This window comes from Colletes latitarsis, chromosome 10 (assembly GCF_051014445.1).
Source record: "Colletes latitarsis isolate SP2378_abdomen chromosome 10, iyColLati1, whole genome shotgun sequence".
Taxonomy (NCBI): domain Eukaryota; kingdom Metazoa; phylum Arthropoda; class Insecta; order Hymenoptera; family Colletidae; genus Colletes; species Colletes latitarsis.
The window spans coordinates 20,697,351-20,718,324 of record NC_135143.1 but is presented as its reverse complement, the minus strand read 5'-3'; the positions used below and the strand labels follow the sequence as shown (position 1 = coordinate 20,718,324).

General features: G+C 42.0%; 1 protein-coding gene across 15 annotated transcripts in view; it reads right to left on the bottom strand.

Moving 5' to 3' along the window:
• The window catches only part of LOC143346900 (bromodomain adjacent to zinc finger domain protein 2B), a 229,815-nt gene that overhangs the window by 39,898 nt on the left and 168,943 nt on the right, over positions 1-20,974 (bottom strand). The window lies entirely within an intron of this gene.

Genomic DNA, 20,974 nt, shown 5'->3' with positions numbered 1-20,974 from the left:
AATATTGCATGTGAAAATTCTTTTTGAATTGGACAATTCGTTTTCATAAATTTGTACTCGCGAGCAATAAATCACTTTGAATGTGTAATTAAACGAAATCTGGTTCTTTTCGAAGCAGAACTTTAATTACAACCTTCGTATGTAGGTTTTCAATGGAGGAACTGTTCGGTAGAAAGGAGTACAAAATAATGTTTAATATACGCTATTTTTTCGGATATTTATAAATATTGCATTTGAAATTCGTTTGCTTAAATTCTACCGTTTGTTCTCCTAAATTGTATTTATAAATGATAAATTATTCCAAATGTGTAATTAAACCAAATCTTGTTCTTTTCGAAGCAGTATTTTAAATACAACGTTTCGAAAATAAAATCGCAGGAATATAAATTGGGTTAAGAAAATCACGCGTTGAGGCCAAGTGACGTGTCTCGTGATTATCCTAATTATCGGTATCCAATGCGATGAAAAATGAAGTCAATGCGTAACAAATTATAGTCTCGTAATAACTGCAATTATTTTACTAGCAGCGTCGTCAAAGCTGTAGTTTTCATAATGCAAGGAAAACACGGTGATTTGTTTAACGACCGACGTAATACCGGTATCTCAAATATTATTTATTTTATTTTACCGTGATCCCAGCATTGTATCAATCGTTAAAAAGACCACCACTTGTTCCTTGTATCCTAAGAATTACACCTTTGATGACCAAGTTAATTTTCGTTTTTAAACATGATAACTAACGAGCTAAATTTCAAACCTTATTTATTATTAAAAGATAAAAAATGATATCTGTCGTCTGGACGAGTCTACTATTAGAGGTTCTAATTCTATCAATTTTCTCGACACCATCAAGTATATAACTAACAAAATGGCAATTGCAAATTTAGAAAAGTAGGTACATCTTTATCTTCAACGGAATTATCTTCATTTATTATTTCTAGGATATGATTATTAATGTCATGAATAATTACACGATGCATCGATCGAGTCCGTACAGAATTATAATGGTTGTCCGAATCGCAATGGAAAAATTATTTCGCCTTGGGTGCCGTCCGAAGTTTTGAAAATAATCGATAAATTAATTCCACTCGCTCGATAGATCAGCATTGTTGAATATTGTTTGCCACGAAGCATCGTCTTTCCTCCGTTCGAATCCTCTCGTTGCCAGCGTGTTTCCGCCGACATTGTCGAGCACGCTGATTCGTCCCGGTTTACCGGACTCGTGTTACGCGAACTCCCGTCGGCGATTCGTGTTAATTAACCAATTATCCAGGAGCGTCATACGCAACTGATTTACCCGATAGAATTAAATAACAGGGTGGTCCCGCTAGAAACAAAACACCCTAATATCTTCGGAAATTTCAAATAATAGGATGGACCGTTCGCACCGAAACTGCGTGTGCCATTAAAAAACGCGTAAAACGTTACCAACAGTTCAATTTCGTTCCTTTAACATTAGATTTACGGACATTGATAACACGTATATTTATCGATACCTTTCACGTTGACGATTACCTTAAAATACGATTTTTCTTTTAATTAGAATATGTATTCATGCCAATGCATCGATCAAATTCAACATAAGTTATTAAAATATAATATTTAAATTGTAATTACCAGAGAAAGGGTTCAAATAGTTTTCTCGAAGAAAAAGAAATCTCGAATATAAACCAATTTTCAGGGATTCGACTTTGAATACGAACTTGGGCAACAAAGGAATAAACGTAGCAAGTTTGAAATCGTCATCAATATTTTTCTCGAAGAATAATATTAAATATGAGTTAATTTTTTGGGATCCAAATTAGGCATGCGTCCGCCATTAACGTCGCTCGACTCTCGCCAGTGAAATCGTCTTTGTTAATTAAGAGTATCAAGAGCGCCGAGGTTACCCTACCGAGGCAGGCAATAATTAAAATATTAAGTTGCTTCGACAATAATAATAACAATAATTAAGCCCGGCGGTCGGGTTGGCCGAACCGGAAGCACGGTAAATTGCAGAAGCTGAGAACTCGTTATGCTAATGAAATGCCAAACGCGACGCTCCCGATTGCTTTCTAATTTTCATAAACAGTTAGCAATTTTTTCATTAACCTCTACCCCGTGTCGCGGGCGACGATTAACAATCGGTTACGCGTGACAACTTCGTTGCGTAATTCGTACTCGATCGTCTTATCGCTGATTGCTCTACACGTCATCCATTACGCGTTCTAGCCTGAAATAATAGGCGCCAGTAATACTCTGGCTTGGCACGAACGCGTCTCGGAAAGAATGGTCAGTGACCTACTGTTTGCACGCTAGTTAAAAATATTGGAAAGTGTAACGAGTCGATCATCGTTGCTCGACAAATTGCAAAGAACAGTTTCTATTCCCATTCAAATTAATATAGGAAATAATAGGGGACGAAATTATTTCACTCTGGTTTGGAAAATACAAGCCACGACTTATGTGATCCAAGTTCAGTGGATTAAAGTTTTTTTTAATTTGTTATTTGGAGTTTTTATCGCATTAAAACTTTATATGGGTTTTCATGATTTTTTTAACTCATTACAGATTATAAAATTACAAATTTAATACCGAAAGTTTTGGAAGTTTCATTGAATCGATACGAAGTGGTAACAGAGTTCATTCAAGTTACATGCAATTGGATTAATGTTTGTCAAATTCTCCAAGTTCAGTGGATTAAAGCTTGCATATGTTAATTCAATTTTTTTTTTATTTGTTATTTGGAGTTTTTATCGCATTAAAACTTTATATGGGTTTTCATGATTTTTTTAACTCATTGCAGATTATAAAATTACAAATTTAATACCGAAAGTTTTGGAAGTTTCATTGAATCGATACGAAGTGGTAACACAGTTCATTCAAGTTCCATGCAATCGGATTAATTAATGTTACTTTGTCAAATTCTCGAGATCTCCACATTTTAACACATTGACTGCCACGTCATATTTGGGTGACAAGACTTTTCGCTTTGGAACTAAAACAATTAATTCTCAAGCTGAAATGTTAAAGGAAATAACTTTGGATGGGGTACATGAATGTTAGTTGTTGTTACGAAAATAATTATTAAGACAAATTTTAATTCATGTAGTTTACAATTGTTTAAAATCAAAATTTTGGACTCACAAAAAATCGTATAGTTTTAAACTGACAGTCAATTATTTAATCAATGGATCTTGAAAGATGGGTGGAAAAGGTTGAGAGGATAACTAAATTATGGAACAGAAAAACGTGTTAGTAGGTGGAAGTTTCAGGGTCACTGTCATTGTTAAACGTTCTACTTATTTTAGTATCGCTCCGGATCTACTTGAAAATGCATAGTCACTGGAATACCCATGGCGTACGCACTATGTCTCCTTCCGTTCTCCATGATTCATCATAATTGATAGCTGTTCGATAATAGGACACTTTATGAACGCCACGACACTCATAATCGCAATAGACGTTGGAATTCGATGCAAGTTAACTGTATTCGCATTAATGCTACAATTCATTATGCAACGGTAAATTGGAAAGTCAATACACATACATATCAATAAACAATGAATTCAGTCATAATCGATACGGACACTATGCTCTCAACAAAACAATACAGTGAAATCGTTCGTCAGTTTCTATGTTTCATATAAATCGCCATCATTTCCGCCTTCGAGTAACAATTTACTCCATACTGGAATATTTCAGTTTTGATCTCCATTTTAAATCCTGCTTTACTATTACAATACTACAAAAATGAATGTACACGACTGAACATTCAATGTAGAATCATTAAAATATAATAGCTTCGCAATTCTCTTAAAATACCTTGCATTTCAACAGGAGTTACTTAAATCAAACTTTCATAATCAGAATTCAACTCAAAACACAGTATATCTAAACCCATGTTACGATATGTTCAATTTCCAATTAAAAATGGTATCTAGCGTATAAATTTGGAGAAAAATAAAATTGCAACAAACGATAAACAAATTTCCTCTATGGGTGCGTTTCGTCAGGATTAAATTTCGCTCGAGAACGTCGAGAAGAGAGGAACGCTACATTTCCTTTTCGATCAAAAGTTCGCGTCGTCCTCGAATCGACCATGATCCGGAGTTTCGTCGTTGAAACGCGATTCCGCCGGCTCGGTTGTGTGAGTTTGCACAATTTATTGTTACAAACGTAGCCGCGAGTGTACCGTTGATTTTCTACGAGTACCGCGGCCTTGAGCAAGGCCGTGGCATTGAAATCCAAGCGCCGCTTTAATTTATACCGGTCGTTGAACCCCCGACTGGCTTATACGACTACTTCACCGGCTGAGCAGCTGCATAATGCAGCTCTAGGTGCATATATGCACACGTACACGTACGCACGCACGCGTACAGAAGCGTTACCAGCCGCGACATGAGGCATCGCGCGAGGTTGAAATTTTGTCGGGTCAGATTTTGAACCTCGCGTCCTTGGCCTCTTCGCCGCATCTCTTTACGTCACGTCGGTCTTGGGAAATGGTTAACTCGCTTGTATCTCGAGAACGGAACGTGCTGGAAAGTTGAAATTTTCCACACACCCTTATTATGAACGACCCAAATAATTTTGATATTTTTTTCTTTATACCACACTGTTGGGTTGGTCGAAGAGTAACGTCTGGAATTTCAGTAAGAAATGGAAAGATTCTTAATTGGGTTTGGTCGTAGCAGATACTAAAACGAAAGGGTCGATAATTAAAAAAATTGCGGAGGTCAATTCTAATCACTTTTGGTGAATAGACATATCCCCGAATTCCTACGCATTTTCGAGAAAAAATTCATTAAATACAGAAATTTTTCGGCGAATTTAAAAAATTTTTACTTTCGAGTAAAAAATTTGTGTAGATGGACAAATTTTATTAATAATTTTTAATAATAATTTTGTTAATAACTTTTTAACGAAAGCTCGATCAATAAATTGGTATTCTTGATTTTCGTGTTATTTTGACCTCTGGAATCTTCCATTAAAATTGTTCCCAGGGGTGGCCGAACATCCTGAATATTCTCCACAAAAATGTATAATATTTGCTGCAGAATACCAGTGTAACGCGTCGATTGTCACGGTAAATGTTTTAAATGACTCGAAACGTCGAATAAAATGATCGCGATCGACGATCAGTCAATGCGTGTTTCGAACATATTGCAACTTGCAAACGCTTTCAAACATGCTTTTCCAGAAGATCACGCGATCCACAGCGCAACAGGGCCGGCGATCTATATTTTACGTTTCGATTTACGATCGCTTCGTACTCCTCGTAACTTCCTTCGAGGGAAGGGAGAAATTGACGATCGAAGGGCGAAAAATATTCGCGTTTACGACGATAGGCTGAAAAGAAACCGGCTGATAAATAATTTCGAAAATTATACGGCGATACGGAACGATGCTTGGGCTCGATCGTTTATTTCCAAGCTGCTCACCCTCTTCTGTATGAAATACGCCGTTTTCCCGATTGACTTTTAATGCCAGCACAAATTTCTCCTCTTAATGAGCCCAGCTACGTCGATTCGAGCTACTTCGTGCTTTCCTCTTTAATACGTGCGCTTTAATGGCGATCCATTATTCGAGTAACCGACCGACCAGCGGGAGTATTAAGCCAGTCCACCATTTTCGGGGATACTGCTTGATTCGACATCGTTGCGACCGATTACCAGATAAAAGAAAATACGCGAACCTGTTAATGTTCCGCCATTTACAAAGCTTCTTCGCGAAGAACGAAAACAATGGTCCTCCAAAAATCAATACTAACGATTGGGGAATAATACGGAGTACTTTAGAACTTGGATTCGTAAGAGACCATGGCTGTCTTGTTAATTTCTTAGTAACCGTAAGTAGTTAAATTTGCAACTTTAACTTCCTTGTTTTCAATATTTAAGAATAAAAGGAATTAACACCGTTGTGATCAGAAAGAATGGTGCAAAGATATTGTTGGTTTTTAAATGGTCAATAGTTATATTATTTAATTTCAGAATTTTTATTTTGAAAACTCAATCGTGCATTTTAATAACAATAAGTTCTGGGTTTGAAACCTCAACGAAGGAAGTACTCCAGTCCCAAAAACGAGCAGCCATTGGTTACGAATGTTCGGAATCGGAGATTTCAACGACGTCCGAATCGCGCAGCAAATCGATACCATGTGCGCGGATTCGCCTAACGAAGAGGAGTTAAACGCCCGGTAATCCCGTTCGCGCGAGCTAATTTTATCGAAAAGTTCTTCGTTCCCGGTATCATAGGAACAGTGATCAGCCCGTTTCAAACACGAATCGAATTAATAAAGCCGAACAGAAATCGGATAACGATCGAACCGCGAGCAAATACGGTTATCCTTTTGCTTAAAGTTGTTTTTCCCAGCAAAGTATGCAGAGAAACTGCGCCAAAGTCGGATCCCCGATTTATCCTGTTAAATAAGTGATGTCGACTGGCATTCGGCGCGATTAACTATTTCAAGATAACCTCAGGGAACAGTGAAATGGCGAGGATTTTTGTGATCTGTAAAATTGTCACCTCTCTTCTCTTTGACACAGTTTGACTTTTAACCCTTAAGTGGATTATTGGGGTTTAAACTAATAATTGTTTAATATATGTCGATGTAATTATTCAAAAATTTATGTAATCCTCCATTAGCTCGTTATTTTTTAAATGCTTTGAAGGAAAGTTGATTTCCATTTGCCAATTTGGTAAAAATTAATATTAAGTAAAATAATTCAGTTGTCAGATTTTCATTTTGGGGCTGTTTGACTCTTAGTAACGAGGTCTGTTTTTCTATAAATGATTGGCTTCAGTTTCCAAGATATTTGCAAAGAACTTTCGGTATCATTACATTGAATTCGATCGCCTATTATACATATAGGAAAAAGTTGCCCAAAATATCTTTATAAGTTTACCAAATTTACCAAAAATGTAATAAAAATTTATATAAAGAACATTCAGAAATAATTTGTAGTGACTGTTTAAAATAAAGAAGCATCGTATACTCTGTGCTTGGCATTAGTCGTAAATTAATCTCACCTACTTTAGTTTTGAAATTTTTAATTTCTCCATGTATTTCTAAACTCACTACACTATAAAACAATTGGCATTTTAAAGAATCTGTTGCATGGTAAGTAAAAGAGAAAGATGCCTAACAACTAAACTAAGATTGAGAGTCCACTTGAGGGTTAAATGTAGTTTGTAAAAATAAAATAAAACTAACAATTCTGTATGATTTTTTACTAAATAATTCCCAAGTCGGAACGAAGGGACTATCCAAATGTACGGACTTCTACTTGTAATTGGAATCTGCATAGAAATGGAGGAAACAATTTTTTTTTTTTTATTCCGTCGTCTCCTAATTATTCAGGAACGAAATGGTTTCCCTTACATCGGATCCAATCCATCGAGCGCGTAACAGGAGCGGAATAAAGAAGGCTCCTTCGGCGCTAGTAAATCTCCGAAGAACCGTTGGAGACGATCGAGTATTTTCTTATTCGAATACCGTTCGCGGCGATTCGAAACGCTACGCGACGAAGTTGCCCGGGAGCTCGCAGCAACAGAGAAAATCGAGTCCCCGGAGTAAAAGAGAAATAAGAGAACGAGTATCAGAGGAGGAGGCGGAGAACTCGACGGGGTCATCGTCGTCCATTCAGGACGTCGTCATCCGCGGCGTCGACTGGAAACGACAGTCGCGGCGCGTCGCTAATTTCCTGTTTTTCCGAGCACGTTAATAAAGGGCCCTCCCCCACTCTCCCCCAAGGGTGGGAGGACGCATTGTTTTTCCCCAAATCGATGGCCACGCCGAAAGCCCCGCGCCGTTAAAATCGTTAAAATCGCGGGATGAACGACTACTGCGGAGAGTCCGGTTATTGCAAACACGAATCGAGCGTGTGCGTTTCCACGGATTTATTCAACGATTTGCTCCTACGTAAATCTGATCCTGGAAACGGGTTCGGGGACACCTAGTATTTATTTCATCAAAATTAAAAAAAAAAACAATGAGAAATTATAATTGGAAATCGTTCGATCGATATATTGCTTGGAATTTGTGAAAAATGTAACGGTTGTGTTAACACTGTAAAATGTTAGCTTCGTCCGAAAAGTATCTGAGAAATATTTCACACGATCGTAGCATTAACGAGCCAAATCATTATTTGCATTCGTGAGATCTGCTCTAATTTGTTTTCTTAAGTCTTCCGTGAAAACGGGAGGAGACAAGTGTACTTTGTGGCGAGTAACCCTCGAATAAAATATGATACGGCACCTAAAATATTCACTCTACGATAGCACTTGTGCCAGGACACTCGAAAATCGTCTCTAACGGCCAAATCGATTTGCCAACTTCGTCTCGGTTACCAGCGCGCAGAAACTCTGGTACAGCGCCGCATGCATGAGAAATTCGCGGCCAATATAACTTCTGGGCGATAATCTGTTGATTCCTTTATCTTTCGCCGCGAAGTATAGCGGACAGGTTTGACTTATTATGGAACAATGGCCGTTTCACAAACTATCATTCGCGAAACAGTTTCTGCCTCGCGATACATTTGTGGACCGCTTCGCGTTCCGTTTCTGACTACATTTTTAATCGATGCACAAAGGAGCGTTACATTTTTCATCGAACTCAAAATAAAACTGTTTACTTTGCGTGTCGACTACGAACAAGTTACCCAGATGCTAACTTATTTAAAAAAATATATAACTACCTCCTAGTGACGGAAGTGAGTGTCGTTGATAACGTTGCTCGAGATATATTTGCTTCCTAGAAATTTAAATTTAAATGGTCCAATTTTCAAACAGCCATAACTCCTACAATTGTGAATATATTTCAATGAAACTTTTTTCTGAAGTAGAGCCCATGGGTACCCACAAAAAAGTATTTGACAATTTTTCTGTAGGGCGTCAAACAAAATTACTAAAAATGAAAAAGGAATTTTTAAGAAAAATCGACAAGGGTCAATTACAATCATTTTTGGTGAAAAAAATTCATGTTGGTGGACAAATTTTATTAATAATTTTTAGCAATAATTTTGTTAATAATTTTTTAACGAAAGCTCAATCAACAAATTGGAACTCTTTGGCCTCTGGAATCTCATTAAAATTTTTCCCAGAGGTGGCCGAACATCCTATATAATATTTATTTTGTCATATTCTTAACAACAATTAATGATTTATACAAAATATGTGGCTATTGATTCAGTCAAGCTCCTTACCGTACGAAGGCAGACAGTTATTTGTGGAATTGATCAGTTTTGGTCTCGTTTCCGTGGAAAGAATTCGATCGTGAAGCGAAGGAGTAGTGTACTGTTCGTAGAGATCGTCGGACAACGATTCTCGCGATGAACGAAGGGTTCTAGATCGGTGGTCGCGTACAGCGAACAACAAATCTCGGCGCCCGGACTCGAAATCAACGAGCAAACAGCGTGGTAAGGGAAGCTAAACAAGCTAGGAGAATAGATCGTAGATGGAGGAGCGTTACGGCAGCGGTTCAGGGAATGTGTTTGGTCCGTGAGCCGGGAAAATGGCCGTGTTATTAAATCGATCGACGCTCTGGCCAGTGGGGGTTGGAGCTAGGCCAGGGGGTTCCGAGAGGGAGAGAAACGTATATAGCCGTGGCACGGGGATGATGGGAACGCGATGGAAAGGGGCTGGGAATTACGAATGGCTCGCTGCTTGGTCGCCGTGACCGAAATCGGTGAACCTCCAGTTCGCGAGTTTTTAACGCTGCAGTAACCGTTTGTTATTGTGTTCAACTCGAATATCACATCGCGCACGCTACGACAATCCTTTATCAATTAATTTATTTATTTACCGGATAATCTCTCGATACGATCGCAGATGCGAGGGCAGAAGCGTAAAACGCGCGGGTTGGGTTTACGAGGGTCGTTCGATGAGTAGACAAACGCTCTGATTCGGATAATATTAAACCACGGATTTTTATACTTTTTACACGATCATCTAGTCTTGGCAACAAGATCAAATAAACGTAGAAAATAATATTCTTTCTTCTTGATATTTCCTTTCTTGATAACAGTTATAAGGGCAGACAAAAACTGTATTGTGTCCTTTATTCTTCGACGGGATTGATATCTTTGTGCTTGTCCGATCGAGTCCCCGTTTTCTAGCGCAAGTTCCATTTCTCTGACAGTTCTAGGTGACCGTAGATGCACATCTGAGGATCTTATTTCCGAACCGTCTTGAATCGATATTTCAAAGAAAACGATGATTCGTGTCGTGTTATACGAGACATATATGATTCTAAAAATTAAATACCAGTGTCCGGATCCCCAGTCTATTTGATACCGTTTCTAAAATAATTTTCGTTTACTTCCAAGGCAAACGAGGTTGCAGAACTTTCCTCGTTCGTCGTTCCACCGACTTAGGAAACTCCGTATTCGCAATATCTCGGCTTCCCCATTGGTTGGACTTAGTACATTTTGCAAATAAGCTCTTCCATTTCTCGTCGAACGTTTCTCCGCGCGGAAAGGCGAAACTCCGGCAAAGGAAATACGATTTAAGAACAAAAGTTCCGTCGAAAGGGGAGAACGTGATACAGCAGGACGCTCGTCGCGACGAAAGCTTCGTGATCACGCGAGTTTTATTCGTATCTCTCCAGCGACCACGCTGAATGAATATGCCGTTGCTTAAATCCCTTGGATCTTTCATTCCGTCGCCTTTCCGGGCTGTAAGATTCGCGTCGTTCCGTGCCACGCCGATGGTCCGGGCTATTTTCTTCTCAGCACGTTCCTCTCGTCGAGACTGCACCGAGGGAGAAAAAAACGACAGAAAATAAAGGATTCCGGCCGTATATTCCGTGCCCCTAAAATAGCAGCGCGAAGTTACGTTACCCTGTTCCGCAATAGTCTCTCTCGTCTCCACGAAATCCCCGATCCACAGGCAGCAAAATTCCAGGGAACGTTCGCTCTACGCGACACCATTCGCCTACAAACGTCTTACGTCGCACGAACCAACTATAGAAAGCAACCGAAACGACCAGAATCTGATTCGGACAATCGACAAACAACTAAATTTTTGAGACGATTAATTATTTACCTTATCTGTGAGTGAACAGTAGGGTGGTCCTTATTTTTCGACTATCGATTACTTTCTGACGCCCCCCTCCCCCTCAGATTGTGACACTTGGTGAAAAAAAGTTCTGTGCAAAATTTCAGCGAGATTATACAACAGGAACACGTGCCGCATTTAAATTAGCGTTGCAGTTGGATGTACTTGTATATACCATCCTATACCAAAGTTGTCGACTGATATTTTTTAGCGAAATCATAATTCCTTATGTCTAAAACAATAAATTGAACGATAGTATTGAAGATCACGCGTAATTTTATTATTTTACACTAAAGCAATTATAATTTCACCAAAAAATAACTCTAATGCGTAATCGTTATAATTTCAAAACATTGATTCAAATGCGGCGGGTGTGCTAATTGTCCAATCACAATGGCTCCTTCATCGAGTGTCACAATCTACGGGGGTGCGTTTTAACCCCTGTAGCTAAGTACCAGCCTAGTGAACAGCAATCAAAATCCATTTTCTCGAAAACGAAACCCCCCCAGTGGAATTTCGTTATTTATCATTTTTGTCTTATTCCGAGCCACGGGACCTGACCCAATTTGAACCAATCACAACTTTCGTATTACCGAATTTCAGAACTTTTTTTGCCGAAGAATCGAATGAATTTTTTAATCGGTGCTGGGAGGATGCGAAAGGGACGAATTGCTTTTTGGACGAGGCAGGTCAACCCCCGTACGCGTCGCAATTAATGCCGTAGCCGCGTATCGTTGGAGCGAAAGACACGCGGATATCCAATATATCGACGACATCCCCACCGGTTTTACACCTTAACGTCGGCGTTTCCGCTTATAACCGTCCAATCGCGATTCAGCTTCGGCCCGCTCGTACGTGTGTATCCTGTCCCTCGAGGAAGAGAGGATCGATCGAGGGGATCGGAACGCCGAGAGGGGTGGCGCGCGCGACCGTCGTCGCCGCGATGGCTGGCTCGCCTCCAAATCGCTTTAATTTCGTTTACGCGACGATCAAACGGGAGAAAGGGAGACAGAGGCCGGCCCTGGCGACCAACGAACACGCCTAGCCACTCTGTTTTTTCCTAGCGTCGCAGCGGCGTACACTAGTGCCTCGCTTCTTGAATAAATCTGCGCCTCGGATACTTGAAATCGTCGGTTGTTCGAATCAACAGACGCGATAACGGATCTCAGACGATTCCGTGCGATTTTAAACTGGTCTTTCTCGAGTTTCGATACTTTTTTTCATTGAATTTTACTGTATTTGTAAATTCTTTGTTAAAAACTAGCGCACTGAGTCGAACAGTCTAGAAGATAAAGGGTAGTTTTTGTTAAAATACTGAAATTACAAATATTAATTTTTTTGCGATGCAAGAATAAAATTAATAGTCTAATAAAATTGCAGATCAGGCTGTCGAATATACAATGTAGATGTGTATTCAAAATGGTCGTTTTTATCGATTTTCGAAAATAAAGCTCTCGAGCGAGCATAAAGACGACCGGATAAAGATGGTAGACGCAACGATCCTGGGATCCACGTATCAGCCTTGGGCACGTTTTCGTGCTAATTAATTTCTCGTTAACGAAGTCATGCCGCCGCCGTGGACGGCCGTGTTCCCTTCTTTAAACACAATCGAGCTAAGACGTCGAGCTAAAGTTCGTTATAAATATAGGATAAGCCTGACGAAGTAATAAAGGGCCGATCGTGGTAATTGCGGACTCGTTCGACCGCTCGGACGGGGGAAACTTGTAAATTATGTTTAACGCCGGTAATGGGAATCGTTTGTGTAAACATAATGTTCCACGATGCCTGACGGATGCGTGTTAATAATTGCGCGGAGGGCGGCTGAATAATGCGCCGGCGGATCAAACGATCGACCGCTGGGGAAGGGTTAAGCGCGCCTTTCGCTTTCGATTCGCGATTCAAGAAGTAAATGAAAACCATTCCGAAGGATAACGTGTTGCAGAACAAATTTTATTCACCAACGAGCACAAATTTTAGTACCCGATCCAAACTGTTTTTCTTGAACGCTGAACAGGGTATCTTGGGGGATCCTTGCCCCATCTGACCGTTTAAGTCGTAATATTTGCATTAAACATTCTATAAACGCAAGACACTACACTGTAATTAACAAATCCAACGAAGAAAACTGATCATGGCGGATTAGAAAAAGTGTGAGCGTGACAGTGTCCTCATGTTTGATCACGCGTGTTCTCCAAAAAATAATTTATCCTAATTAATACGATAAATTGTATCCTTCCCCATGGTGGGCACAGTCGCAATTTAACCCCTCAGGTACACATCGAACTTTAAAAATGCAAGGTTAAGGTAACCAGCGAAAGTTCGCGGTATTGGTGCACAGCGTGGGCGTCGTTCTCGAAGGGTTAAATCGTGAGGGGTGAAAGATTTGAAACGACTGCCTCGTCGCTGAGTCACGGGCCAAGAAATTAAATAAAACCAACGCGAAGTCGCGAGACCCAGACTCGATTCCCGAAATCTCGACGACGCCATCGGTATGATTCATGTTGCACGGTTTCGCAACTCGTCTCGTTTCGAAGCGAGCAGGCTTCTTAAGGAAACCAGGCCCGGGTAGAACCTCGTGTCCTCGGGCTATGGAATCGAAAAACGATGGAGAGAGGCGAAGGTTTCGTAGTTTCGATGGAACACTCGTTTACGAAGACCTCCGTGGCAGAGGTGTGCCTCGAAGCGGGGGCCTTCGACTCCGCATCCATTTTCTAGAAAATCGACCTTCCTCTAAGCTGGTATCAATTTTCTGAATTAACTCGCGCCTGATTCTAGCACGGAATTCTCTCATCAAAGATCCACGATTGTTCTTTTCACGATAAAAGGTACCGATACTTGCGGGTCAGCGTTTTCGTACTTGAAATTCAAACAGAGTCAGGTATTCGATTATACGAATAGCTTAAATATTCCAAACTCCTTCTTTCGCTCGTTCTAAACTCGAAGAAATTTAAATCGTTCTTTAACTTTTAACGACTCGCCGAGCGAGCTGTATAAAGACGTGTTTTCATTTTATTTTTTTGCGTGCACATACTAAGGGTTAAGAATCATGGAACCAGAAAATCTTCGGTTTTGCAAGGACTCCAGAGTCGACTCGATACGAAATCGATTCCTTTTAGAGGAACATCCCCAACACGAGTCGAGACGCGTAGCTCTTGCGTACGTAATTCAACCCCCAAAAGAAACATCCCCCCTCTGGATTACCCGCGCTACATAATTCAATGGTTTAATGTTTAAAAGGGCCCAGGGACGGCTGCGAGGGACATTCAGGGAGATTCGATTGATATTTTTTTACCAACGTCGGGGATCGATCGGGTTCGTCGGCGCACGTACGACGGGAGACCGTTTCTAGCCGCCCCGTGTTGCTCCCTCCTTTATTATTGTACCAAGTGTCTTTTCTTATCGAGCATCTTCGACCAGCTCTTCTCTCTATATCGAATTCGAGGCACGCCGAGCGCATTTATCAACCAACACACGTTGCGCGCCTGAAACGGCAAAGGGGGAGGGAAAGAGGCATCGAGTGGATACGATGGAAAAAAAGGACGAGGGCGGGAGAGCAGAAACGGCTACCAGATGAAGTGAGACGAGGAACGCCGAGAAAAGAAGCCAACGAGGGAACTGGACGAACCGATATGCACTGATTTCAACGACATAAATAAAAAAGGAAATTTCTATTTCAATTTCTTTTCTTTCCACCCCTTTTCCGATAAATCGTGGACGGGGTTTAGGGAATAAATTGTTAATTGGTTTTTTGAGCGTCGTTCAACCACACCTTTTATTCACCATGGGTGTTCATTATACAGTAAAATTCCGATTATCCGGCATATTCAGGATTGGGACAATGCCAGAAAATCAAATATGCCGTATAATTGGGCTATACCTAAATCTGAAGTGATAAAAATAAGGAAATGGACCCTTTTATGAGGAGTTTCTCACTTTAAGGAATAACTTTTCGAATATTTTTAGAATTTGTAAATATTGTTCACCAAAATACGGGTTGTTTCCATTTCGAAACATTAAAATCCTTCAATCCGTCCAGGTGTTATGATTTTTTAAACATACGCATGAAATTTCGAGGAAGCATTTCTGGCCTCAATTATATTTTCGGTAAGGAATTTTTTTCTCGAAAATGGTTAGAATTTCGAGGGTATGTCTATTCACCAAAAATGATTGTAATTGACCCCCGCAACCGAAAATAATTTTTTCAGAATTAATTAAAAATTTTTTTTTTCGTCGAAAAATTTTTGCATCTATTCCCTTAATTTTCTGAAGAGGTTGGCATAAATATTAGGGAAATATTGAACGAATTTATTTGTGATACGCGCCAGGGTTGGGAGTATAAACAGTTACGTTATATCAAGTACGATCATTTCATAGTGATTTTTATCAATTACTTTGTATTCTAAAATCTGAAGAGGATCAAAAAGTTGCGAACGTATCGACTGCATGTAAAGAACAAAAGGCTCGAGCACGTTTCGAAGCATCGTAATAGAGATTGAAAGGGTAGAGCAAAACCTAGGGGGAAGTGGAAGTCAGAAAATTATCTAAGAACGGAGAAAGTTAAAAGAAATGGAGGGTTGTAAACTGAGCTCGGAGAAAAGGAATAGATTGTGCGAGAGGAGAACCTTGCTCAAGGTTAGACCAGAATATATGCATATAAAATATTAAAAACGGGTGGTTGAAATTGTATTTCGTACAGAAAAATGTCCAGAAAGTTAATGATTGTGAAAACAGGTGATTGGATGATATAATAGCGGACGATGTAGAAAGTTTCGACGCAGAACACTGGAAAAGCAAAACTCTACGTGGAGAACAAAGGTGCGAAAGGAGCGATGAAGTTAGCGCCTTTAGGTATTAGAACAAGCCGGCAGATAGTTCCGAAACAGAGAAACCCAGCGGGGGAAAAGGCACGACAATGGAAAATGGAAAATAAAGGATGAATAGAGGCAAAAGGGAGGGGAGAAGGTGAACGGAGCGAGCAGTTAGGTGCGTGGGACGCGATCCAACGGTTTTTCAGTGCTCTCCAACGATCCTGTACGTGACTTCGCATGAACGTATTTCTCTAGACGTATAGCTGGCCAAATGTCACGTTTGATTCTGTGTACTTAAGTTTACGCATACAGTCGCGCCCACACGCGCTTTCAACCAGCCAGATTCGGGCCGATACGCCGCCGGGTGGAATGGAAACTTAGAAGCTGTTACGAGTCCGCGGGAATTCAACGACCGTTTTCAACTTTCCTCGTGAAACGATCGCGTTTGTAACAAAAAAGGAGACCGAATGTTTTCGGCCAATACTTCCAAATTCTATCGCAAATTGCTTCTCGTTGATCTTGACTGTCGTTTAATTAGAACCAGTTATAATCTACCAAGCTCAATGCTTCATAACACCCACCATTAACCAGTAGTTGCGATTGGCTTTACAGTTTTAATCAGATACGATAAAACTGTGTGTTTCAACGCATACTCGTCAAAAATAGTAAACTGGTCAATAGAATTATTAATTTTACCGGTCAATAGAGACTACTCGAAGCATTCTTTTCAGAACATAATATCTACGATTCGGAATTTTTACATGAACGGCGTCGACCGTCAGACGAAATCGAATCTCAACGGAACCCAACGAATGGAAGTCGAATCGTTTGCGCCCAGTTCCGGTTCGACAGCTAAGCCCTAAAACCCGTCGGTGTTTCATCCGACTCTGGGCTTCCGATGAACACAGCCACCGGTCGTGATTCTTTAACCGTAACATATAATGACGACGGTTGGAAGGAGGAGGAGCGCCGGCAGAAGAAAGTAGACACTTTCAAACGAAAACTCCGCCGCATCCAGCGGGGGAGTTTGCATCGATCGTCGGAGATAAAAGCGGTGTATCAGAGTGCGGTGGAATTAGAAACAGGGGGGAGAGCGGGAGGGTTGTACGCGGGACGGGCAGGATAAAAAAAAAAAAAGGAAAGTGACGTGCAAAAAGAACCTATTTCTTTTCCCCGTGCCCGCGGATCCAGAGGCGTTCTCTCGGCGTTCGTTTTTTCGCATCGGTCGACTAACAGGATTTCATCTGCGAGAGCCGTTCTCGGAAACCTAGACGCGACGCGTTCCGTCACGGCCGCGTAATGACGATGACACAGATGACGTTGACGAGGAAAAGGAACTGGGGAGAGGCGGCATCAAACGAAAGCTGCACAAGACCCGGCGTCCCCACGCGTCGTTCGCGTGAAATAGAAGCGCGACTTCGCGGAGGGTCAACGCTCAGTCGAGTTATAAACGAGAGCAAGATGAGCCGGGGAAATACGTATTACTCTTTTTTCTTTTTTCTTTTTCTTTTTTTTTTTTTTTTAACCCCCTCTTCTCGTTGTCTGGCAAAGAATTCGTCCCTTTCTCGAGGGCTTCGAGTGTCGCGGGGACTCGCTCGTTAGAAAAGCGACCGCGCCGCGGCATTGTTGGGAAGTCTGACGAGGAAATCCGCGAATTTACGCCGATGCACAATCGTTAACTTATTACGCAATTCCGCGACGTTGCATCTGGCTCCGCCGGAATTATTCAAGAAATCGCTCGCCCCGAGAAACGGAGAGGGCAAGCGTGGGCGAATTATTTTAAAAATGTCTGCCAACGCGTCCGAACGGTTCTCTGTCCCGGGTCTGAACTTTTGATCAGCCTCTGCAGAATGTTAACTCGTAGAAATATAGGCGAACCTTGAATTTCATTAGGATTCCAAAAGGAGGAATGTCAAATGATCTAATAGAATAGATGGGAGGTCGGGGGGTCAGTTCTGGGAAGAATTGCGAGTTGTAACGGGACGCACTAAATAAATATTACTCGACATTGTTCACATCCCCCTTACTGGTGGTGTTCTGTTCCCCTTAACCTAAGACTGACCTTTCGATCTTTCATCGTTACTGACCCTCTTTCGATTCTCGAGTACCCTCGACTTGGGGCTATCGAAAGATTCCCAACTTTTAGGCTACAGGTCTCCAATTCTTTATTAGGATGTACTCGTTCAATTTCTAGATTCTATGCAAGGTCTGGAAAAGCATCCGTTGTTTTTATCTAAATTAGTCCAACACTTCCCTACAAATATGGATACCATAAGATCATCGTTGTATCCTATAAGTTATTAACAATAGTTTTCTTCTATCTTCACGTATGCTTGTTTAAATATTCATCCTGTTAATTACACAGAAGCCGTAATAGATGACCTAGACCTATAGTAGATTGGTAGAATCAACATAAGAGGGATGGAAGCACGAAAAACATGGAATAATACCTCACACTTGTCTCTATTCTCGCGACTAATATGGCCAGAGCTACCGTTTGAACTTCGATTGTTAAACAGTTACAATCTCTCACAATTACTGATTCTTCTTTAATTCTCAAGCAAGTTATAACCTTTCGATTTGTGTGCATTACGAGGTTCCCAACTATTGAGCTACACATGGCTCCCAGTTCTGGATTAGAGTATGTCACTACGAGATATGTACACACGATTTATGGAAACAGGTATTTCGGGCAACAAGCAATAACTCTTCACCATCGAGCTCTATTGCCAGATGCTTGAACATCGACTTTCAATCTGTTACGATTACCACTCGCCAATCTTTAACCTGTAGCTATCAGGACATAGGTTCCCAATTGTTAGTGATTCTCCTAAACACTATTCTAGATCCTATGTAGGGCCTACTTACCCTAATCATATATTTACCTAAATGTGCGTTTGCACAAGCCTCCACAAATCAATCACAACCTTTCCCAATTACCGGTCACACGACGAATCCCCGGGCCTGCAGCCATTAGAAGTTCCCCAGCTCTTGACCCACAGATTCCAATCTATTAGAGTATATCACATTGTCACGGGTTCTCCGGGGTGACCAGGACTACGCGAGACCCGGAGAACCGCGTTCAACGTCACAGTTTCCGTCCAAACGATTCGAAACCTCCCCTCCGAACCACGGACACCGTGAAACCATCGTTGTGTCCCACAGGCTACTAATAATAGCCCCCTTCTTTGCGTCCTCCGGCGTCGACCGTTAACGACGACGAAGAAGAAGCCGCGGAAGACGGGCAGAAGGAAAAGGAATCGGGCTGGTCGTCGTAGAAGGCTGATGGTGTCGGGCACGTCGCGCACCCCGGGAGGGTAGCTTCAAACGAAAACTCCGACGCGTCCAACGAGTTTGTATCGAGCGTAGGAGGTAAAAGCGCGGAGAGGCCGGCGCGGGTTGAACGGAGAGGAACGAGGATACTATGTAGAGAACCCGTGAGCACAGAAGGGGACAGCGGAGAAAGACAGGGAGTTAGTCAGCGACGAGGAAGAGAAACGAAAGAGAGTCCGGGGTCTGCGAAGGCGGAAAGGTACCCAAGAGAGTCGGAGAGGGACAAAAGACGTCGAGCGTAACCGTGTGTGCGGGCGCGAAAGAGAAAGAGGACGAGAGAGATTCCTCCTCGTAGCAGCGCGATGCTGCCGGTGCCGCTTGCTGCAGAACGAGCCTGGGACGAGGGAAACGAGGGACTGCTGAAGGGAGGGGAAACTGCCGCAGACCGAGGCCATGGTAGGCGAGGTGAGGTGGCAATCAATAAATATACAGAACCGGCAGAGAGCGCGAGAGATCGCGGCAGAGAGAGCCCCGGCGAGGGAAAGAGAAAATGATGCAGGAACAGGGGGGAGGGCGAGGGAGGAGGGACCACGGAGAAGAGCTCGTCGCGTCTGTCCGACCGTCGGTCCGTTCTTGCGTCCCCAAAGCCCCCACGAATCTAACCGACGGAGAGGGAGAAAGAAAGCGGCAACCGGGATACGACGCGGAGCAACGGAGACGGAACACGCGGGAGAATGGTCTGGAGAGGCTTTGCTTCAAAAGACAGGAGCAACCGAGAGGGACAGAGAGAAACAGAGAGAGAGAGGGACGAGGAGGGACGAGGAGGGCGCAGCGAGAGGTCCAGAAAACGCGAGGAGGAACCTCGGGTCAGAGGTGAGGCAACGAAATAAACGAAATCCTATCCTGCGCGATGGAACAGCCCCGAGAACCGTGTTCACCGAGGGGACGAGCTCTGGGATCCCTCCTCGCCCCCCCCCCCTCCGCTCCCCCAACTGATCCAACGTTTTCTTTCGGAAGAATGCCGTGCGTTTACAACTTCCCCGAGAGATCTGGCTTTTCGGTGGAATATATAATTGGAGGACTGACCGGATCTGCTTCTCTATTACCGGTCTCGTGATCCGTGGTTAGCCCGAAGGAAACGATCGGTGCACCGGTGCATCGCCAGGAGTCTGTGATTCGGATTACGGGGCTGACGGGTAATTAACGTATCGACTGCCGCGGCGGATGCGCCGCAATGATTTGATTCGTGCTACCAGGCGCGTAGGAAGACGATGCAGTTTCGTAGGTTTCGCGTATTGATTGGTATCGAAAACTGGCTCGTTTCGGGTGTAGCTGCGACTTCCGGTCAACCGGTGGTCTTCGAGCCACTTCGTCCAAGTTTCCCTAGCGGCGGACACTCGAGGTTTTCTTCGAGTAAATAGATAAACACAAGGGATTCCTTTTTTATGCACAAACAGTATTATTGTTGGAATGCATGTATGACAATGACGTGACAACGATGGCGTTGAGTATGCCAGTCAATATTTTGACGCCTAGTTTTAAGTGTCCTGCTTAGGTTAAGACTAGAGGGGTCGTCAGTTCAAGAGGATGAAGGTTCACTCCTTGTGGCACTCTCGCTGCATTTTGTCTATCCGTTATTTACTTGTCACTGTATCATTAGATACGTGTCATTTCCTGTGTTTATAATAAACGTTTATGTTTAGATTAAACCACTATTATTATAACTTTAAACTGAAAACAACATTATTCTTTGGTATATTTTTCTTGGAGAAGCGGTAGGTAAATGTAGAAGAGCTTCAAAGTAATCTACAATGGTCGCGAGCATACTTGTTCCGAGTTCTCTTGACTTCGTAATTTAA